At 37.0% G+C, this 25,228-nt stretch overlaps 1 pseudogene; it reads left to right on the forward strand.

The window, feature by feature from the left end:
- The first annotated feature begins 20,181 nt into the window (after positions 1-20,181).
- Positions 20,182-20,559, forward strand: LOC145661221 (protein GVQW3 pseudogene; annotated as a pseudogene).
- Positions 20,560-25,228: the final 4,669 nt, after the last annotated feature.

Consider the following 25,228-nt stretch of genomic DNA (forward strand, 5'->3'; position numbering starts at 1 on the left):
TCTAATATTTGAGTGTTACTGTTAAACGAAACTAATTTCGTAAAGTATAAATCAGCATTAACATATAAGAAGCTTATACGATACTCATTATTCAACACATAGCTTGAAACTTCAAAAGGATGTTTTATATAAAATTTCAACGTTAATCAGCATTTAGATCTGCTCAATACACAGTTTATTAAATTAATACAAAGGAAATACAGGATCCAATTACATGATTATAGAAAGCAAATTAATCATAAGCAATGAACATGTCATCTTATTTTCACACCTTTAATGATAAAATTTCAAGAATGCCTGAAATTAGCATGATAGTCGAATAATCAGCTATTTGTTGTTTCATCTAAATTTAACATACGACACCGGATATTAGGTAAAATTAATTTTAATTAACTTATCTTTTAGTGTAATTTCATTCACAATATGTCGTGCCTTGTGTATGATACATGTGTTTTAATCGTAAAAGCTAGTGAATACGAAAGGCTGAAAAATTTTAAGAAGCATCGTTTTTTTAACTTCGAACAATTAATACCAAAGTGTGCACAAGGAAAAAAAATTGTATATTACAGTTTCGATAGGAAATTAAAAAAAACGAGGTCCTGAAAGAATTTTAATCGGAAACAACGGTCATTACTATTACACGAGTGACCACTATAAAACTTTTCATTGTCTGTATCCAACAAAACATTGTGTGTTTTGTCATCGAAAATGTTATATGTTTACAAAGTTTGAAAACGAAATTAGAAAATAAGTAAGTATCCTAATAAAAAAGTTTTATTTATTTACTTTTAACATAACATTCAAAATAAAAAAAAAAGTTATTTTATTATGTTCTATGAGAATATAATATACTTTATAAGATTTTTTTTTTTCAAATTGAAACGTTTGTTTTCAAAAAATTCAGTTTGAAATCTTGAGTTTGAACATTTTAAGTTTATAAGTTTAATTCGAAAAAGTTTAGTTTAACTTTCCAAAATATGATTAATTTTTTGTTTAAATTTTCTTTCTAGTTTGAAAGTTTAAAACTTTTGTTTGAATTGTTTTTTTTGAAATATTTAGTTTGAAAAAAATTTTTTTTCGTTTCAAATCTTGTTTGAAAAATTTAGTTCAAAAAAATTTTTCGTTAGAAAAGTTTAATTTTATTCGAAACATTTTTAGTTTTGAAAATTCTTAAACTCAGCAGAACCGTTTCAAAAAGAATCGGAGCAATTTAGATTTTCAAAATCTGGCAACATCGGTTCCATCAATGAAGCGCTTACCGATCAACAAATGCTAACCGTTTTAAAAAAAATCACTCGAACAATGAACTAATCAGATTTAAGCAAAGAGTCATCTTTTTATTTAATCCACGAACGGAAACGGAAAGGTACTAATTAGGTCCAAAATCACATCATCCCATCCCTTTTTATTCATCTCAAAATAAATATATCCTTTCAAAGTAAACCATTGACAATTAAATACTGTATATGTTCAATATGCAATGATACTGATAACGAATACGTAAGCACATGTAACACAATATAGCTGACGTTTGCTTCTAAACATATGATTATAAGCCAATGCACGAAAAAAGCTTTTTTTTTGCATCATTTTTATTTAATCTGCGAACAAAAACGATATAAATTAATGTTATTAACCAGGTCCGAAATCGTTCCTCCTTTACACCTCTTAGAGATATTCAATAAACGAACTGACATTATACTCTTCGTAAAAGCAGATTCTGCAAGTTCACAACAATTCGTATGCGTAACAACGAGCAGAAAATGTTTAATGTAACATAACATGTCCATGTTTCTTTTCATACGTAAAATTGTTCACACCAAATGGGACACGGTGGCTCAGCGCTTGTCTGTAACGTGTGAGGTTCCTGCTTCAATCCACAATGAAGTAAGTTCTTGTTTTCGTCCTATCATTTCTCATCATCATCGTTTCCGCGAGGACGTTAAATTCAACATTTCCTAAAACTAGCACCAAGAATCGAACTCGGGACAATTGCAAGGTATCCATGTTCATCCCTAAAGCGGAACAAAATGGCCCCTAAAAAGGGGAACTTAAGGGGTGTGCCAAGGTACTATTCCCAAACATTTCAAGGGTGCACAAATGTACCTATGTCTTATGATAGGGAATAGACCCCTATACATGACCATATAAGGTAATAGGACTTCATCCAATGTGATAAATTGGGGCCAAAAGACCAAACACATGGTACAACATATTGCTTATGTTTATATTTTGGCAATTTTGTACCCTAAAAGGGAACGAAGTGAACCACCCAAATTTATCATGATACATATTAGAGTCCTGTAGTATATGCTTAAACTGAAAAATTTCCAAAATTTAAAAGATTGGCCATGGTACTCCTCCCAAAAATTTAAAGGGGTGCACAAATGTACCTATGTCTTATAATAGGAAAATGGACATCTGTATACGTTCATATAACTATATAAGGTAATAGGACCTCATCCAAGGTGATAAAAAAAAATGAGCCAAAATACCAAATACGTGGTTGTAGTAAAATTTGGTAATTTTGTGTCCTAAAAGGGATATAATAATATATATTAGGGTCCTATACTATTATACCAAATGTTTAAATTGGGCAATTTCCAAAATTGAAGGGTGTGGGCCAAAGTACTCCACCCCAAATTTTAAAGAGGTGCACAAATATACCCATATCTTATGAAAGGTAATAAACCCCTATACATGACCATATAAGGTAATAGGGCCTCATCCAAGAGGATAAATTGGGCCAAAAAACCAAACACGTGGTACAACGTATTGCTTACGTTTATATTTTGGCAATTTTGTACCTCTAAAAGGGAACATGTTTTCTCCTGTTTCGTCCTATCATTTCTCATCACCATCGTTTTTCGCTGAGGACGTTAAATTCAACATTTCCTAAACTAGCACCAAGAATCGAACTCGGCACGATTGCAAGATATCCATGTTCACACCTGAAACGGAACAAAGTGGATCACAAAGTACTTATCAAATTTAAGGAAATAATTTTAAATACGCCTCCATATAACGTAATAAGACTCCGAAATCGATAATCATCAAAGGGAACGAGGTCCTGTACCCCCCAACTCCTGATGTAAATTAAGGTGATCTTATGTGTCCTGAGTGATCCCTGCCCCTGAGAAAACATAAGCAAAATTACAATAGGTAATGCAATCCCAAACCAAAGCATCTCTAACTCATTCACTATGAGGTCCATGTGGGGGTCCCAAAAGTGAAATAGGATCAGCCTAACGTTAAACAATCACATTACCTCAAACCAAATACCTCTACTTCATTCGCACCAGTAAGGGACGTGGTGGCTCAATGGTAGAGCGTTCACCTCTGCTGTATGGTGTCCATGGTTCAAACCCCGCGAAAGTAATTTTGTGGTGGGCAACATTATGCTCCAGTTTCCTCCCACACTTTCATTCCTTTCTCATCGTCACCGTCTCCTTTAGCCTAATCGTGGGACGTAAAACTAAAGATTTCATTTGCACCAGTGTTAGTCCATCTCATCAAAGGGATAACAATCCGAATCGCATAAGCTCCTGCCGGGAATCGAACCCTGGTCTCCCACGTTAAAGACGCATACGCTAACCGGTTAGCCACAAAGGAACTCCAAAGTTTTCGAGTTTCATATTAATACTAATTTATACTATTACTGGGGTCTACTAATTCATACTGTAATAGATCATCAAGAAAGAGATCAAACCTTGTTTTGGTAATTTTATATCCATAAAAGGGGACGAAACAAGCCATCATAAGCTCCAAGCTAAAAATCACAGTTCAGTGACGTCAAACGAACATATTAGCTCGAATCAACTACCTCTAATTCATTCATACCAGTAGAGGTGCGGTGGCTCAGTGGTAGAGCGTTCACCTCTGCTGTATGGGCTTTTAGCCTAACCGGCATAATCGTGGGACGTAAAAACTAAAGATTTCATTTGCACCCGTGTTAGTCCATGGATAACAATCTCCAAATTTTATGCCATAAAAGGGAACGAAAACATTCGTAAACCTGTATTATTTCATAACATAATGAATCATCAAGATCATATTTTTAGTAATTTTAAAGAATCATCATGACCTCTGATCCAATACTCCCAATTCAATGACGTCATAACCTGGCCAAGATACCTCTGATTCATTCGTACCAGCGTACATGGCCCCTGAATAAGCATAAGCAAAATTTCAATAGGTGACGTAATCCCGGGCCAAAGCATCCCTGATTCATTCACTATGGTCCATGGGGACCTAAATTGGATAATCGAGAGTTAGGCCAAGTCAGGCCCTTACTACTGAGGTCAATACTTAAAATCTTAGTGTATAACCTTTCCGTTTGGTAATTTCTGACAGTAAAACAATTGCTGAGGATCTCTTCAAAAATATACAAGAAAATATTCTACGTGCAATAATGTGAAAGTATGATCGATTTCCGAAGCGCAAGGGTCAAATATGGTAATAATACTATAAGTCAGGGCAGGCCTGTAGCCAGCCCAAAAATAGAGGGGAGCCGGCTGAAGTTAGGGGGGACCGATGCAACCATATTATAGTTCATCACCATATTAAAGTTTATTTGCCAGCCTACTGTGAAAATTTTAAGGGACACTCAAAATTTAGGGGGGGCGGCCCTCTAGTCCCCCTGGAAACGGGTCTGAGTCAGGGCACAAAAGTTCACAGCGAACCGCACTCGTCAGTCCAAAAATGATGGACGCCAGTATCTCTCAAGTACAAATTATGAGAAGTACCCCCCATCTCCCAAGGCCTTTGGTTTGACAAAGAAAGAGGTTACATCAAGGCATAAAAAGTCAAAAAAAATTCATGATAATCAGAAGACTTCACATTCCGTGTTTTCTCTTTCTCAGTGACCTGTGCGAAACACAAACTGCGCAGCCCTATGAGTTTAGGCAGAAACCATTCCTATTGAACACTGGTCGCCAGCTCTAAATTTCTAGTCGCCAATGGCGACCGGAAATTTTGCGCCCTGCTATAAGTGATAGATTTTTCATTCCCAGTTACAATTGAGAGTAAGGGAAATAATGGAAACTAGTTATAGGATTCTGAACCTATCTAACAATTTCTTACAGCTATATTCAGTATTAAAACAGAAAATGAAATGTTTCTTCAACTTCCAGTTTGAATTTAGAGATCAAAGCTGACATTGAACTTAGTCTTGCAACGCTAAATTCATGTCGAAGAAACCGTTTCTCGCTGTCTATTTCTTTAGTTTTGAATATTGAAAGTGGGATTTATAATTTATTTCTTGGTTTCAATGGGACAATAAATTCATATCAAGAAATAGTGGCACTGTAACTATAACCTTTTCTGCTCTATAATCATTAATATGGGCATCGGAAATTGAAAATTTCTATTACTTCAGATTTCAATAAAAAGGCGAAGGGCGGGGATAGCATTTACGTTGAACTTATGATTTCATATACTTTTTTTAGATAAAAAAAATCGTCATCTATTACTGTTCTGATGTTGTAGATATCAATATTGGAAATTAAAAAGGTGGATCTGCAACTTTCGATTACAATCGAGAGGTTAGAGTCGAGATTGAAGATATTTTTGGTACACTAAACTCATGTCAAGAAATTGTTTCTCGCTTTTTACTCCAACGTTTGCTCTATAAGTATGAATATTAAAACCTGTAGTAGGTTTGGATTTCAGCAACTTCCGCTTTTAGTAGAGAATTGAGAGCAGAGAAAGGGGTATATTCTTGAGATACTGATCTATGCGAACAATCTTTTCTCCTTACGATTTATTGCTTTTATCTATCGCATTAAGATTGAAACCGGAAATTGTATATTTTAAACACTTTCAGTTGGAATAGGGGATTAAGAATTGGATGAAAGCTGAACCAGTTCTAAAAAGGCAACTTGTTGCTATTTGTTTAGCATTTTGTCTGATATCTACGAAGATATAGACAGACAGATGGTCGAAAGTGTTCTATAAGAATTCCATTACTTATACGAGGAGTGGCAATTAAATAACGTGACGTGTCATAACTGTGATGTATTCCAAAGAAAGTTACAATGGACTGTTATCCCCTTTAATATACTCCCCTCCCCTATCTATACACCGCTGCATACGTGCCTTCCATTGTTCAAAGCAATGCTGTAGGTCATCAGATATCACCCTGTTCAACAACTCTGCCGTTTCTCGTTTCATCTCTTCCACAGACTGAAAATGTGTTCCCTTCAATGCACTTTTCACTTTTGGGAATATATAAAAATCACAGGGAGCCAGGTCTGGGGAATACGGAGAATAGTCAAGCGTAGGACTGCGCTTGGCTGCTAAAAAATGCTTCACAGAAAGGGCATTCAGGGCAAGCGCATTGTCTTGGTGGAGGATCCATCCATCGTTCTTCCACAAATCCGGTTTCTTCTTCCTTATTCTTTTCCTCAACTTGATTAGGACTTCTTTGTAGTAGATTTGATTCACCATTTGACCCTGAGGCACCAATTCAATCATGATTATACCCCTGATATCGAAAAAACGATGAGCATTGCTTTCATTTCTACTTGTTCATTTGTGCTTTTTTCATTCTTGGCGATGTGGGAGTCTTCCAGTGCATGGATTCACGCTTGGTCTCGGAGTCATACTGGAAATTCCATGTTTCATCACATGTGATGACACGTGTTAGCAAGTCTGGTTCTGCTTTGAGTCGTTCCATGACGTCACAGCAAATGGTCTTTGGAATGTCTTTTTGTTCCTGAGAAAGGTTTTTCGAGACAATTTTTGCAAAAACTTTTGTCATGTTTAAATTGTCATGCAAAATTTGTCTTACTGTCTCTTTGTTAATGTTCGTTATGCCTAAGATCATCCGAATGCTCAAACGTCTGTCTTTCTGCACAAGTTCACTAATTTTCTGAACATTTTCGTCCGTTCTTGAACTCAAAGGGAGGCCGAGTCGTTCATTATCTTCAACCTCCTCCCTACCTTTGAAAATTGGTTGTGCCATTCGAAAACTCGCGCCGGAACATAGCATTATCACCATACACCTCTTTTAACACATTCCAGTCGGAGGCCATCTTTACGTGGTTTCTCCCTCAGGACGGCGGTGTTAGCATGTTTTTGGAATTTTGTAAAAAAATCTGCTACAAAGAATACAATTACAAAATATTTTATTTCTGAGCATATACACGTGGGACTATTGAATACACAAATCTCAAATCATTTGTTCATTTCTATATATCTTTATTTATATGTTAGAAATGAGCCTTTTTGCAATTATAAAAAAAAGTCCGACGAACAATACAATTGAATACTGAGGTATATATAATAACTTTTACAGGCAGTTACATCATTGATAATGAAATACAAGAACCTCACAGTGATTGGATATTATGGAATTGCAAAATATTAGTTTACACTAAGAATTTAGTGCAAGGGTGGTTTGTGCTGCAAATCAATCAAACCGATAAAACCACGATATAGAACTTATGTATGTTGATAACGTCGAATCTCTATATACCCTATTGTATGTTGATAAGGTCCATTCTGTATATAAAATTTACAATGTTTTCCTTATAACTAACAAGTAAAGCGCCTTGCACTAAAATATTATATTCATTGCATTTACAAATACAAGGATAATTATTTATTTGGATTGTACTTATTTTTATTCTATTAGTAATCAATCAAAACGTATACAACCTATATAAATCTGGAGGTTGAAAAGATTTTCATGTACAAGGCATTTATTTTCAAAGTTTTAGTAATTAGCATTGCACTTCATTGCTACACGCATTACGTGCACAAAATTGGCAGCTTATAAACTGATGACATTTTACTTTTCATATCTGGTTCTCTGATGATATATGTTGAAACAATCTTTCATACATAGAGTTACACAACATTGAGCACACTCCCTGCTTGTTTCTTTTCGTACCCTTTCACTATGGACACTAAATTTATCTGTACTGACTTACATTCGCGGTATATGTATATATCCCCAAAGCTCCCTAGAATATTTTTCTAGATACGCCACTATATATCTAGCGAAAATGCTATAAACAGTTAGATGCACGAAACTCTCCTATCAATGCTCGTAAACTTGAAACATTGGTACGACAAAATATCCAAGCGATATGTAAAAATATCCGCGACTTCTATAAAATAACATTTCTAATTCAACAAACCCAAATATTTTCTAAATACGCCACTGTCTATCCGTGTGGATAGCTCCATATTTGAACACACCATCGCTATATATTGTGAAATACTACAAAGACACTTTGTCCCCATTCCAAAACTTTATTGTTCCAATTATTGCCGAGTTTATAAAAAAGAACTTACCTCGTATATTATTATCGTGCAAGTCATCGATTTCAGATCCAAAACCCAAATCCACCTGATCTAGTACATTTCGTATCTCCTCTTCGCCAAAATTGTCCATTGTGAACGAAAACAATCGACTAAATAGCAAGAGCAATCATTCACAGCTGCTTCGGTTGAAGCACAATTGACAAATTCGCGCGGAAACAGTCTCTCAAGGTCAACGACTCCCCCTCATTCTGAACTGGTCGCACTGCCATCTCAATTTTTTTTTTTTTTTTTTTTTTTTTTTTTTTTTTTTTTTTTTTTTACAAGTATTAGAGGCATCGCAAAGTATAACTGAGAAGTCGAAACCCTGCTATAGACATACGTTTGCCATTCAAAGTAACGAAACCTCAGGCCCGCCGGATAGGCGGGCTCCGTTCACTGAAGAAAGAAAAGTAGCCTGTCTACGTGGCGGGCTCCGTCTCGAATGTGTTAACATTGCACCACATTCCGTCGGTGTTTTGTTTAATTTCCCCAGAAATTTAATGTTAATACGCTCCGCAACTTTCCTGTTCACCATGATTCCGGCATTACTACAGAAAACACTGTCCTCATGCAAGCCTGCAAAGATTAGAAAAGGTTTCAGAATCACGAAACAAACTGTGGCTGCTCAGGAAGTTTCAAGATCAAGAAGACATCATTAGCTGCCTCCCCCCATGATCCTGCTCGACAGGAGGTGGGCGATCTCGTTATTTAATTGCCACACCTCGTATATTGCATAATTCGGAAATCTGAAAATAAAAAGAAAGAAAATACTCAGTGGGGGATCTAGAATCTAAAACCGGGGGGGCAGCCAGACGCCAGATTTGATTAGGTATATCATGAGTTTACTATAAACTTTCAAAAATATATAAAAAAAAATCTTAAATTATTTTTGACTCTCAAAAAACTGGGGGCCTAGACTCCCCGGGCTAGATCCACCACTGAGAATACTTAAGTAGTTCATAAAGAAGTTCTCTTTCTTAGTTGTATACTCATGTCCAAAATTATTGTCACATATCTATAACTGTCTTCTTGTAAGAATATAATTTGATAATGATTTTGCAGGGTACTTTTAATACTGATACTATATGTAGAGTCGGGAAATGTATATTTGTAGTAAATTTCATAGGAAAAGAATTATAAATATGAAAGTTAAGATGAGTAAAACAAAATGTTGCTAAATGGATAAGAAAATTTTATTTTCGTTTTATTGTTCTTATTTACTGCTCTTTTGATATGAAATTTGCCACATACATGTCTTTGCTAATTATACACATGCTAACATTATAAGAAATACCAGGCGAATTCGTTATCAAATCATATTCCTACAATAACATATTTATAGACATGCGACAATAATTTTGGACATGAGTGTACATAGTGTTCATGGACTTAGCGTCATAAACAGAGGAAATCATTCCTTAAAATGAAAGAGCAGCCATTTTCTTGTAGGTAAAAGAATAATAATGACGAAAAGTGTTTCTGTAAAAGACAAGTTCCCGGGACAGAAATAGGCCACCCAGTATTTACGATTGTGTACTGTTTTGTTATGAATTGTAAGCATAAAATTGACACAGTGTTGGAAAAATGGTATCAGGAGACTCTCGATTCGGCCTTTCTATTCTCATTTTTTCCAGGATACCTTGAGGTCGGTGACATCACTTGGAGGTATCGCCAAGCATGTTACAAAATACAGGATCTGCCTATTCCACAAAATTGCAAAGCCATACCGGTACGTCACAGCTATACATATCCTATGATTGATGATTTTCTTACTTGTGAAGGGATATTCCGGATAATTGAAGACTTTGGGGCAAAACCCCGTTAAGTCTAAAAAGTGAAAGTGTAAAGGAGATAGCTTCACAAGGGTTTCTCTTGATCTGATTTTCTTCGAACTTGGCACATATATACTAGACCGAAAATAAATCGACACGTATTTTTTTGTTTATTTTGGAAAATAGGTTAAGGGGCCAAAGGGCCTTTTTTCGAAAAAAGTGTCCCCTTTACTAAAAGGGCCACTGTAAAGAAACGAAACTCTGCCGATTATAAGATGACTTCAAAGTATCAAATACGAGTTTTGTCGTTTTTGCGAGGAAAGGATTGTAGGGGGCAATGGCCCCCATCAAAACGACAAAGAATCCTGCATAATCCTTACGGAAATTTTATTTCGGTGGAATTTGAAACCGTGATATGTTGTAGGTGTGGTGTTCCTGTGAAAAAGTCTCAATGGGTACAAACACAACACACTGATTGTTTTGCCACTACAGGGCTACTTTTTCGAAAACAGTCGAAGACATTCTAGATTTCGGTAGAAATGATTAAAACCGTGATATGTTGTAGATGTGATTCTGAGAAAAGTCTCAATAAGCACAGCCACTGACCGTTTGGCCACTAGAGTGCCACATTTTTTAAAACAGCAGAAGGTAACGTTAATCTGGATTTCGGTGGAATTGCTTGAAACCACGATATGTTGTAGATACCGTGATCCGGAAAAAAAAGTCACAATTTGCACAACCATCCATCACTGACCGTTTAGTCACTACAGGACCACTTTTTTTAAAAAAAGAGCAGGAGGTAACGGTATTCTGGATTTCGTTATAATTGCTTGAAACTGTGATATGTTGTAGGCATTTGTGATTCGGTGAAAAAGTCTCAATGGATACAACTATCAATCAGTGACCATTTGGCAACTACAGGGCCACATTTCTTAAAACAGCAGAAGGTAGGGTTACTCTGAAATTCTGGTAGAATTCTATAAAACTATGAAAAGCCCTATCACACAAAACGGAAAAGGTACGGGAAGACTAGCTGCTAACATCATTAAAGCATAGTAGACAACATTCAGATGTTCATCTTGCAAGACAAACGAAAACCCTGGAAAGCTCTAGACATTTTTTCTTAGAATCACGATATCTACAACATATCAGTTTCATTCATTTACACCGAAATCAAAAATATCGTTATACCCGGCTGTTTTAAAAAGTCTGGATCTGTAGTGGCCAAACTTTCATAATTCGATGATTGTATCCCTTCAGACTTTTTCTCTTAATGAGTATATCTTCAAAATATCTTAGTTTTACTCAATGTTACCGAAATCCAGAACATCGTTATACTCGGCTGTTTTCAAGAAAGTAGCCCTTCAGTGACCAAACGATTAGTGATTTCTGGTTGTCCATTGCGACTTTCTCTCAGGATGACAATGTGCAGAACATATCACGGTTTCTGTCATTTTGACCGAAATCAAGAACATCAGTATCTTCGGCTGCTTTCGTAGTGACATTTTAGTGACCAAACGGTCAGTGATTAGTGGTTGTGTCCATTAAGACCTTTTCTTCAGGACCACAATATTTACAACATATCACGGTTTCAATAAATTCCATAGAAATCAAGAATACTGTTACTTTCTGTCTGCAAAAAAGCGACCCTGTAGGGGCCAAACGGTCAATGATTGGTAGTTCCCCATCAGGATCCTGCCGCCTATAGTCGGACAATTTGTCCATGTCGACCAGATGCCTCTTTCCGGCGTCTTTCTGCACGATTTTCGACCGCGACGAATAGTTGCCTTGCCGAGCAGTCGGCAAACATCCAGAAATGAGCATTAAATGCGCAGGCGCCGCCATTGGAAAGTTGCCTTGCCTCACAGGTTTAGTTTTAGCTAATCAACAATGACCTTTCTGGTCTGGTGAACCACAAATTCAGAGGGGTTCGGTGGGAGGAGACGAGAGGGTGCTTGGATTCAAGGGTGTTCCTACCTGTGAAGGCGAACAAAGAAGGTATCTTTCCTTCCTTTCTTGTTTGTTTTCTTTTGTGCCGGCTAGAAGAAAGATAAATAAGTTACTTTACATTTGTTTTTCCTAAAACTTTCCTTCGGCAGATAAGGTTATAGAAGAACTGTAATGGATTTCGTCTCTTTTGTAAATGAAAGTCAATCACAGGATGTAACGAAAAGGTACACATAATACGAATCTAAGCACAAATGCATTCATCCTTTGTTGTGAAAAATATTTCTACAATTATTTTTTCGATAAGTTCGTATAGCTGGCAACGCTGCGCAGAATAGTGAAATAGAAGTAAAAAAAAAAAAATTACACGTTGGCAGAAACTTATTTGATCAGAAGAAACCAACGAAACGTTTGTCCTGTCATTATAACCTGCGCAATAAATTCTAGAGTCCATGTCGTCACTGCACCTACATATTAATTCTAAGGGTTAATCATGAAAGTATCCAAGTTCTTTGTGAATAGTGTAAAACATATAATTAATATTTGAAACCAGATAAGTAGAAAACAATTGAATATTACTTCAGCTTACAATTATAATTAAATAATTCATTACTTATTATCAAGCTTTGTTAATGTTTCAGGAAATGGGACAATTGGTTCTTACCAACATTTCATACAATTTATTAAAGAAAAATGACAATTACATTTCATAACTACTATTCGTATTTAAAAGGCCTCATGCAAATGTCGACTGTCTTTATCTTATAAACAATACAAAGACAATGGAAAGCACGACTTTCCAAGCTTTCAGCCCATTCTGCTTTTTATCTGTTAAGGGCTTCATTTGGAATGCCGAGATTATTTTATTTCCTCCGATGCTCTCCATCTCGGAAGGAAGATGCCCCATTGGAAAAGTATGACGATACTCTTAAAACTGGTCTGGAATCCATTCTCAATTGTTCTCTTAATAACAACTCTTGGATACAAGCTTCTTTACCAGTCAAAAATGGAGGCCTTGGAATCCGTCGCGCCACAGATATGGCTATTCCGTCTTTTTTAGCGTCTTTCTACGGTGCAAGTCAAATAGTTAGTTCTCTTCTTCAATGGGACAACAACGAAATCACCAATCCAGTTGTGATGGATTGCATAGCTAAATGGACAAATTTAGTTGGATTAGACCCTCCGGCTCTCGAAAATTGTAATAATCAGTCTGCTTGGGACGAGCCCATCGTTAATTGCCAAGCAGCTTCTTTATTGCAGACTACAAATAACATTGAAGATAAAGCCAGACTTTTAGCGGTCATGTCCCCAGAAAAAGGAGAATGGCTTCAAGCTCTACCATCACCATCTCTGGGCCTACACCTATCCAATGAGAGCTTCCGAGTATCAGTTGCACTATGGTTGGGTGCAGATATATGTGAACCACACCACTGGCCCATTTGTAACACCTTTGTAGATAAAAAAGGATTACACGTTTTGTCGTGCAAAAGCAGCGCAGGCAGACACCCACGTCATTCAAGTGTAAATGATATAATATTAAGAGCATTAATATCAGCAGAGCTCCCAGCAGTGAGGGGACCGATTGGATGCAGCCCATCTGACGGAAAAAGACCCGCTGGTATGACATTAGTACCTTCGAAGAAAGGGAAGGCATTGATTTGGGACTTCACATGTTCAGACATTTATGCCCCCTCCAACCTACAATATGCCTCAGTACAAGCTGGACTCGTAGCTGCCCGAAGAGCGAAAGAAAAAAGGAATAAATATAGCAATCTTCTCGATAACTATTGCTTTGTCGCAATAGCAATTGAGTCTAGCGGTTCTTGGGAAGAAGGAGGCCTCAAATTTATAAAAGAAATCGGCCACCGTCTATCAATTAAATCGGGAGATAATCGAGCAACAAGTTTCCTGATTCAACGCATAAGCATAGCCATTCAACGTGGGAACGTGTCGGCTATAATGGGAACGTTACCCACTAGTAAAGAGCTAGAAGAAGTCCTTCTTCTGTAATTGCGGAGAAGGGAGGTTAGGAGTAAAAATAGACATCATTGGTGCATCAATTTATGTAGCAACCGAGCAAGGAGTATGGAGAGACAGCTCACAGTCCATAAGTTTACATGAAAAATTACGGCATGAATGCTGTACCGTACGTCAAGACAGTGACATAACATGACGGGTTTGAGCCTTTGAAATCAGAAGATTTAGTATTACCTGCCGAACATTATGGGGACACAGTACCGAAGAATAGATATAATTACCGCTCCATATTCAGAGTATACACCTACTCTAATACATTTCACTAGACCTGAGGCCTATTCCACAATGGAACTTTGCAACTTTTCACTTTGCAAACTTTGCAAAGTGAAAAGTTTTTGAGTTTTACCATTATTTATGAAGAACTTTGCAATTTGATATTTTGCAACTGCAAAGTTGCAAAGTCTTTGCAAAGCTTTTTACTCATGAACCGAAAAAGAGTTTCGAGATATGAATGTAATTGAAAGGTGAAGAACAAGGTATGGAGTCACAAATTACAGTGTATATTGGGAATTTTATTTTAGAGTATGATTATACTTTTTATAAATGACAAACATGACATAGATGCTTACGTTAAAATCTGGGTGTAATGAATAATTAACGATTCTGTTGCGAAGTAATAATTATTAATTCCGTTAATTTATGAGTTTCAGTATCTAAAGTAAATGTGTTCCTATTATTTAGATTGAGTCGCGTCCAGTATTTAACAAGTTAGTGGTAATTGTTACTATGAAGTGCTGTAGTACCGGTTTCATAAATGCTATTTATTTTGAGTCGAATATTTCTGCAAGTAGGTTATTTCGCAAAAATATAGGTTATTTCGCAATCACTTTCATGACGTACATGTTAGTTTATTACGAAAAGTACAGAATACTTATAAAGGTATGTTTACTCAATGAATTTTATACAAAAATTTATTTATTTACACTTCTGTAGTTGGTATCGTGTCTTGCAACGAACCTAATAAATTACGTGTTTAGTTGGGTCTCAGTGACAATCATTGTTATATAGTAAAATATATACAAATCAGCTTATTAAAAATAGGAATATAAAGTTACTTTAGTCTGGGCTTTGATTCATTTGTCCTGTGCTACGGACTTGGAGAGTGTTTCCCCTTGTGTATTTGCCAATTGTGCATCTGAATAATTATAGTGTTACTTTGTTAATGCTCTCCAATGGGCTCCAGTACGAATTCTACTTGCTCACTTGTCAAACGAAAGCATTCTTTTAACTTCAAAAAAATCATTCCGTGGAAGTTGATTCTGCTTTTATTTACTTTCTTAGGAACCTCATCCTCATTTGATGAATATAATAGCCTCCGAAACATTTTCAAACGACAATGGCTCTTAGTCAATCCTACAGGCAAAGCCAAACTTCTCTTTGCAAAATATGACAACTTTGCAAACTCTTGCTTTGCACTTTTTAGCTTTAAGATGATGGTGGAACAAAAGTCAGAAATGTTTTGCGAAGTCTTTGCAAGTTTTCACTTTACACTTTGCACTTCACACTTTGAAGAAATACTTTTTCATGGAACATAAACGTTGCTGCAAATTGCAAAGCGCAAAGTGAAAAGTTGCAAAGTTCAATGGTGGAATATGCCACTGGTATGTTTAATAGGTCTATGAGACTATTGGCTTTCAAACAGGAATGAGTTTGAGTGAACACACACTCACTGCTGGAATTGTACAATAGGAAAGGAATAAGCTAACTGACTGCTACATAATTCCGAAACCAACAGAAGAATCAGTATTTGAGAAGTTCGGATTAATATACCTACCTCCAGAAGAAAGAGACCACTGACTGTACTAGCTTAGATTTAATTTTAACTTATGTACATAATGTTTGATATGTTATTGTATTGTTCTGATCCAATATTTAAAAATTGTAACGTATAAATTAATTGTACTATTGTATTGAAAATATATTTCACAAAATACAAAGACAATACTCGTATATATCTTAAACAACTTGATTTCTAGCTATTATAAGTTTCTGGACAATTTATCAAATCTGTATTTACTGCAAGCATTGTAATTGAATTGTTTATATAAAAATATACGTATATATAATAATTTCATATTTGTAGCACACTAGAACATAATGTCTGGTGCATCTTTTTAACATCAATAAAGGTGATGAGTAAATTAGTAAGGAGAGAAGTGCTGCAGTGTCATGATTGATTATTCAATAATTTAAGAAGATAACCTGAGAATTTAGTTCGTAAGCAGTGTTACTCATTAATGACAGGTATATAAATTAAGGTGAGAAATAAATGAATAGTGAGTCTTAAGTAGAATATTATTTGACAATAAATGTGATTTCCTCCCACATCTTAAAATCAGTAATCATTTGGCTAGAATTACCACCTGAATAAATAGCTACCAAATACGTAAAATATTTCCTGAAAATTCCATTTCTACTCTGCTGATAAGCATATGTTAAGAAACGCCACCTTCAGAGTTATAAACCGCCGAAAATGCGAAACATCAGATTTTGAATTTCGGTGGCTTGAAAATTCTGGGACCTCACGAAGTGGTTCAAGGAATTACAGTAACTATAAGCTGTTTCAAAATGAATTTCGGGGTTTTAAGGCTTGGCAGCATTTACTACAATTAACTTTACATTGTAAATAACACATCAAATGAGAGAGCAACTCGTACGTATACACGGGCATGCATTGTTTTCTCTGACTGCCGTTAGAAAGCGCTATTAGCAAAGATGGAAATTAGTGAGCAGAAAGCTTTTAATGTTTTACATTTTGCAAAGATTGTAAAATGCCAACCACAAAACATAATGGACGATATTCAGAGAGGATTCGTTAATTAAACGTTAGTCACGAGATTACTTACTGTCGTATTAGCTCTATACTAAGGAAGATGTACTGTTTGGTATTCAGAGTCTACTTGGATTTCAGCTAATATGTTGATTTTCGTATGATTAACTAATATAACCCTAATTCCTCATGTGAGAAAAATAAATGTAGCAACTACGGAAATCTAGACCAACGCATGCGTAGACTGTAAATATGGAAATATATGAAATACGAGATTCGAAATGGTTTCTTTGTAGTTTGACTTTATAACAACTTATAAACAGTTATGAGATCGAATTATAATTAACGTATTCATTTCTAAGGGATGTATTTACGGAGGGAATAAGTAGAGACCACTTAATATTGAGTTAAGTTGATTTTGAATTTAACGCCCCTTTCAGCAGCGAAGCTATATGAGACGGGACCTAACGTGGAATCCGAACCACATAAGTTCTCGCCGAAAATCGAACCCAGATCTCCCGCGCCAAACGCGCGTACGCTAACCACTTAGCCACGAAGGAGCTAGTCAATTAATATAGTGTCACTAATTAATAATTATATTCGTGACAATAAAAGGGTTATACGGGGACATATAGCCTTGATGCTGAAGTCCACATTAACCCCCTACCCATTCGTTCATTCAGTTGTACGTATGTATTCTTCAGAAAACTGCAAATTTTCTACTCATCTCTCACTCTCACTTAGTTCTGCTCAGATTAATAACTGATTGCAGAGACTCAGATTAATAGCTGATTGGAGAGACTCAGATTAATAGCTGATTGCAGAGACTCAGATTAATAGCGGATTGCAGAGACTCAGATTAATAGCTAATTGCAGAGACTCAGATTAATAGCTGATTGCAGAGACTCAGATTAATAGCTGATTGCAGAGACTCAGATTAATAGTTGATTGCAGAGACTCAGATTAATAGCAGATTGCAGAGACTCAGATTAATAGCTGATTGCAGAGACTCAGATTAATAGCTGCTTTATAGTTCACTCGAAGGGGTGAAAGGAGAAAAAGAAATAATGACAGGTAATTAATCGCTTTTGTATTTTCATAATACAGTGAAACCTCTACTAACGGACACCTCTATAAAGCGGACACCTCCTGTAACGGACATATTTTGTAATCCCCAAACACTGTCATAAGAAAAAAACATATTATCAAACCTCTCTAATGCGGACACTCTGTAGTACGGACACGGACAATCTTTTTTGTCGTTTACATGTATTATTTACTTCCGTATTACGTACACTTCCTCTAGAAATAAGTTGGAAAGTATTGTAAAAATACATTTTCAGTAATTCATACATGTGTCACCAAGAAAGCATTGTGACAATATTTTGCCTCCTCAACTGTCTGCTCAGCAACCCAGACAAAGCTTCTCTGTTTAACAACACTTTTATGTACTTTGCTTGCATCCCACTTCCACCCAACCTCTTTTAGACACAAAAGTGATTGTCATTTGCCAGCCGTTTAGGATGACACGTTATTCAATTCACGCTGGAATATCTAATCAAGGAGAAGACAAGTTGGTTATTTTTTCCCGTGGGTACGCATATTGTCTCAAAAACTACACTATTGGACTGCAATTAACCCACAAATTAAAGCGACATACTGAAGACGAAATAAATAGTGATAAGTGTAAAGTCCAGAAAACTATAACATATTATTTCCAAGTTGTACCTCGAACATAGAGTATTGGATGGCGGAGGATAATGCAGGTACCGTAACATTTTGGTAATACTCATGAATACATGATTCATGCATAAATATCTTTTCTAATTGAATATTACCTTGTTTACTAATTTACGTAACAAAATATTGAAACCTCTTTAAGGAAGACACCTCTCTATAGCGGACATTTTTTGATTCCCCACGGCTGTCCGCTTTAGAGAGGTTTCACTGTATAAGTTTATTGTGGGTAAACCTTTTCTAAACCAAGGTACCTTCTACTCTATACTGATTAATCACATGTTATTAACTTAGTCAATTACTATCTGCTAATCAGAGATTCTGAATGCATTTCTGATAATCATGCGTTAGTCAAATCTTTAGTACGGCGCTAATCATTCATCAAAACTACTCTGCATAAGGTCCAGTATTTTGCATCTACGGCGATTTATAGGGCAAATAAAGAACATTCTCCATGCTAGGAAATTCACCGTAGTTTGGTTTTTGTAATCGGAAATAAAAACTATGGGTTGGAAACCCTCAAATACACAGATAAAAGATAATGTAACATGTGCCTGATTTGCACTGACATCTGCAACGTGGTGAGCAAACTATAGTGCTGCCAAAGTGTCTTGAATAATGGCAAAAATGAGAACTAAAGCTCACACCCTCGATACACCTACGCGATGAGCAAATTCAGCTGTTGCTAAGCGAGAGAGCCTTGCAGTCGTGGGAGTGGAATTCCTTCAACCGATAGCAGCGCTTAGAACGAAAGACTAGGTGTCAAGTCAATGTGGTATATCCACACCAGGCAAGCAGTACAGTTTCTAATGCGCAGTTACGTCGAAACGGACGACAAAGAAAGAGAATTACACTAATGCGTTAGAAATTCTCATTTTTCTGTAAGGTTAGAATTATATTCAGTGCTGATAATTATTGATATCGTAACCGTAAACTGTAATAATATTGTGGAATGATTTGCTTTGGAAAGCGTGCCTGTTCAAGTAAACAAACTTTTTTTTTTCAACTATGCGTTTGAAGGTAAGTTCGCCAGAGGAACGTGCAATGTGACGAATTTGGAATTTATGGTGAGTGTGGAAGTCCAGAAATTCTTTTGCTGTTCTTTTAACTCGGAGGAACATGTGTACGGCGACAAAATCCAGTAACAAGCAAGTGTGGGGAAACTGGCCTCCGATGATAACAATAGTAGCCTCACAACTTCAAGAAGTGAACAATATCAAGACAAAACATAAGCGCAGTGGCTACTCAGCAACCACGATGTAATGGACAAAGAACAAAATGGCGAAAGCTAAACGGATTAAATCAATATTTTGTGTTGACTGTGGAGATAATTACTTCAATCCGAAAGATAAGAAAGTAGATTGGTACCAATGCTTAATTTCGCTAAGTTGGTTTCATGAAGACTGCGACATACAGGGTCAGTCCTTAAAGTAGTAGGACTGACTTTTTTCTTTTCTTTTTACAGACTGACGGCGGTTACTCCACCTGTTGTTAGTTGAGGTGGGTCTAAGGAAAGACAGGAAGCAGCGCCAGTTGGCTGCCAGCCATGGTAGGGTAAAGATCGCTCGTCATCGTAACCTCTGCGAGTGACCCTCGTCACGCTGCGTCATGGCCAATATTTTGGAACAGCATTACGCCATCAAATTTTGCGTGAAGTTCCGTAAAACTGGGAAAGAGACTCATGAAATGATCAAGACGGCGTACGGTGATAACGCCATTGGAAGATCGAGTGTGTTTGAGTGGCACAAGGTGTTTAGGGAGGGGAGAGAAGAAGTTGAAGACGCTCCACGGTCAGGACGACCTTCGAGCTCCAAAACGGAGGAGAATGTTGCAAGAGTGAAGAATTTGGTGGACAGTGACCAAAGATTAACTGTTCGCATGATTGCAGATGAACTTGGCATTGCTAAAACCCAAGTTCACGAAATTTTGCAAATGAGGAAAATTTGTGCAAAGTTGGTGCCGCGAGTGCTGACAGGCGAGCAATAGGACGTTCGCAAACGGATCTGCCAGGACCTTCTCGAAGAAGTGAGTGAAAATCCAAACTTGTTAGACAATGTGGTGACTGGGGACGAGACGTGGACGTTTGTGTATGACCCTGCGACCAAACATCAAAGCGCGGAATGGCACACCCGAAATTCCCCACGCCCCAAAAAGGCGCGCATGACGAAATCAAAAGTGAAAAGCATGCTCATTTGCTTTTTCGATTCACAAGGAGTGATCCACAGGGAATTTGTTCCACACGGACAGACTGTCAATGCAGTTTTTTTACCTCCAGGTCCTGGAACGGCTGAGAAAACGCATCGTCCGCGTCCGCCCATCCATCGCCAACTCCTGGCGACTGCATCATGACAATGCGCCGAGCCACACAGCCTTCCGAGTGGTGGCGTATCTGGCCCAACATAACATTGCAACCTTGCCTCAGCCTCCCTACAGCCCGGACCTAGCCCCACCAGACTTTTCCCTCTTCCCCCGCCTCAAAACCACCCTGAAAGGGCATCATCACGGCTCGGTGGAAGCATTACAACAGGCCGTGACGAGGCAGCTGAACAGCATTCCAGTTTCCGCCTTCCACGAAGCGTATGAAAACTGGAAATCCCGCTGGCAGCGGTGTGTGGATGTAGGAGGATAATATTTCGAAGAATATTCAGCGTAAGTGTTATTTCTGTCAATATCTTATTTTTAATTGACTCAGTCCTACTACTTTAAGGACTGACCCTGTAGGTTCAATAAAAGGATGTGGTTGTGCGGAATGTGCAACAACGGTGACGCTCTTGCTTCCGATTCAAAATCTGATTAAAAGAGCTATTGTTGAGGTCGTATACATTTGTAGATCTACACTTACTTTCGTAATATGTTTCAGTTGTATCCTTTGAAACATGGTAATTATACATGCTTGTATTGTACTTTTCAGTAGTTGTTTCTATTTTCTAAGGTAATTTTAGCTGTTTTACACTTTGTTGTCCTTGGCAAATGCTTTTGTACATAGGCCTACATAGTCTGAAAGTTACGTTAATATAACATGATATATACAGAAAGTTTATGGCGATTTTCCCAGCATGTGATGGAGGCCTTATTTTCGTATTTTTAATATTACAGCCTAAGTATGATGAGTAACACAGCAATTATTTTCCTCATAATCTGCAATGACTACTTTGTGTGTAGTATAAATTTGTCCCTTTTCCGCTGATTCGTTTAGAAGACCAAAAATAAGTAGTATTTTGTAGTGAACTTCCTCTCAGTTACCCTAAATCTGAAAATGGACATTTTCGTACCATTGTTTATTAGAAATTTTTCTTTCATTTCATGTAAGGAATCACTTCTTGAATCTATGACACTGAGTTTATTAACAGGGTGCCGATGTGCCTCAGTGGTAGCTCTGGTGCATTGGGTTCCGGGTTCAAGCTCTACTCCTGCCAAGTGAACCTTGTGGTGGATAAGCACTGTGTGTGTGGGTTTCCTCGGAGTTCTTCCGTTTCCTCCCACTTTTTTATTCCACCATTTTATTCATTTTTCATCCTCACCACCTCCTTTAGCCTAGCCGGCCTAACCGTGGGACGTAAAACTCAAAAATTTAATTTCATTTGAGTTTGTTAACACTATATCTCTACGTTTAAAAAACACTTTTATTTTAAAGTACATCAAAGCATTAGTAGAGTGTTGGTAATATTATTTACTTGTTGAAATAGAAACTAAAGTATCTCCAGCTCACTTGTTGCTCTGTCCATGTTGCGTGGAGGGAAAACAAAGCGTGGTTTAACAACATTAAAACTTGTAACAAGTAAAATCCTCCCTATTGTATTATAGAAGCCCTATTCTCTACTAAGTTCTTGTTAACTATCTTTTTGGTTGAATACAGAATTAACCACTAAGACCCTGCCATGCCATAAGGCATGTTCTTGGATGCATTAAACTTTTTTCTATTAATATTGTGGTACTGTTCGAAAGCTCTTCTCTTCTCCCATGTAAAACGAGAGAGAGTGAAAATTTACCGGAAGGTCAAAATTTGATTATCTCTCTCTTGCTTTCTCTCAATTTTCTGCACAGAAAAGGATAGATCCAACAGCCAGGATTTAGTTTTCCACTGAGAGTACCAATAGCGGGTTTTATAAAAACCAGTAGCACATAATATTAAACGGAGAGCAATAATAAACTTGGTATAACTTGGTTTTAAGGGTCACTCCAGAGTATTGGTATCAAGCACCAGAAATTACAAGACCCTGGAGAGATTATATCTTCTTCTTCTCTCCCTTATTCATTCCCATTTCCTTTCACAAGAACACACACACACACGCACACATACACAAACACACACGCACACATATATATAAGCTGTGTTACCAGTACTCATGTCTGGTCTAGAAATATTAAATACCTCAAGATCCTCCAGCATTAAACTATCCTCCTCGAGAAACTTAAATTTTCACGCATGATATGAAAGAGAACTTTTTTAACCGTCAATCTTCATTTATTCGTATGTAGAATCCGTCAATTTTCCCAAGAGTACCAACATGTTTATCTACATGAACGTATCTGAAGGAGGTATCCGATTCTTGATGTTAACTCTTCCAGACGTGTTGCTACGCAACGCTAAAGGAAGAGGTTGTGTTAGGCTTGCAAACGGAGGTGGAAAGGGAGTCATTCTTCAAGGCGTCAAGATCCTTTGCCCAACAGCTATACATATACTGACACACACACACACACACACCTTCAAGGAACATGGAGAAGTCCTCTCCAGATGGAATGAATTTCAGTTGCAGTTGGCCTCCAGCCAGCATCCCTAGCTCCTAGAGGGGCAAGCACTCCCCATCCCCCATCAGCGTGAGAGCCAACATTTGGTTCAGTGCTATTGATTCTACCGCTAAAGAAGTGCCGATGGTTCCAGCTGATAGAAAAATTGAAAAGGAAATTGTGTTAAACAACGAATGTCTATCAGTGGACACATAGATAAATAATAGATAACTGTCCAGCCATAGAAATACCTAGAAATTAAGTATTTTACAGGTAAAATAGAAACTTAAATATTATATTACAAAAATGAATTACTGTGAACTTTTCTTACATTGTTAATGGCGTTAACAGACTGCAAAAATAAGCACTGAATAAAAATTATTTCAAATCGGCATGTAATAATAATTGTTGAGTAGAAAGAGTGAATTTACTTTTCAGTGACTTAAAGATGAAAGATATTATTATTACTTTCTCTTGCACAACACTGGAGTTATTCGGAACGACATACACAAGCGCTGTTTAATTAACTGCCAGATTTGTCTCTCAAAAAGTATTAATTGTAAATACGAGTCCTTACCATAGGTACACTTGGGAGCAGTTCTTAATAATATAACAGCTTTATTGCCAGGCAGTGTTAAATGAGACATTATTGCGCGCGGTGTTTTGTGTGTTTCTAGTCGGTAAAATTGGTGATTGAAAGTATCAGCGAATCTGTGTCAAATTTTGATTGAATGGGACACTTCCGAAACCTTGTACAGAAACTTAACAAATGTTGCTAGTAACATTTGGTAATGCATCAGTGAGTAATACAACGCAACTACCTATTAGTGGTTTACAAGTTTCCAAAGAGAAAGAATGTCCGTGGAGGATGATCACCGTTCTGTCGCTTTTTCGTGTATCGGAATAATGAGAAAATGGCCAAGGATAATTGCACTTGTTAAATCCTTGACCAACTGTTCGCGCAATTTCAGGAGAGTTCAACGTTTCAAAGGCTTGTGATACGAACTTTTGTACAAAGACCTAGGGATGTGGCGTGTACCGGCGAAATTTGTGCCGAGGATTCTTACACAGAATCAACAAAAATCTGAAGAAAAAAATAGCCACGTACCATCAGTAATTTCTAGTTTGTGTTTACACAGGATGAATCTTAGGTTTATGGGTAAGACTTAGAAACCAAAGTAATGTCATCCCAATCAAAGTCGCCTAGATACCCTAGACCCCAAGGGGCTAAACCGTTCGATAACGAGTGAAAGTAGTACTGAATATATATTTAAAATGTTCGGAATCATGCATATCGAAATTGTTCCACGTGGCCAAACTGTCAATAAGGAGGTCTACACAACTGTGTTACAACACTTACACTATTCTGTTCGCCGTAAATGACGAACACGTGGCCATCTTTGCAGCGGCGTTTGTACCACGGTAATGCTTCATGTGATATTTTGGAATGGTGTTCAACTTCTTGGCCAAAACCAACATTCCTATTGTGTTATCCTTTGTGCTCGCCGCATCTAGCTCCATGAAACTTTTTCTTCTTCCTTACACTGAAATATATCTTAAAACGAAAATGATTTGTATCTGTGTTTTCTTACAGCACCTGTCCGAGAATTAAATGAACAGCCCTTGTACTGTTATTATTATCATTTTCATAACCCCTGAAACATGTTACTATCTTGTGTCCGAAAGAGTAGACGGTGCATAAATAATCATGTAAATATAACTGCAATAGGATAATTTAAATATGTATCTTATAGTAGTTTGCGTTCTGTGTATAGCAAGTCTATATTTTAAGTACAGAAAGTAATGTATTCTGTGTAGTGTACACCTATGTATGTACTTTTAGTCTTCCTAGCTTTCACTTCCTGTGTAGCACAAATTGCTATAACAGGCAAATTTAAATTTGCTTAATAATTTCTAAATTTTGTAT

The sequence above is a fragment of the Thermobia domestica genome, chromosome 9, assembly GCF_964235325.1.
Source record: "Thermobia domestica chromosome 9, izTheDome1.hap1.1, whole genome shotgun sequence".
NCBI lineage: Eukaryota > Metazoa > Arthropoda > Insecta > Zygentoma > Lepismatidae > Thermobia > Thermobia domestica.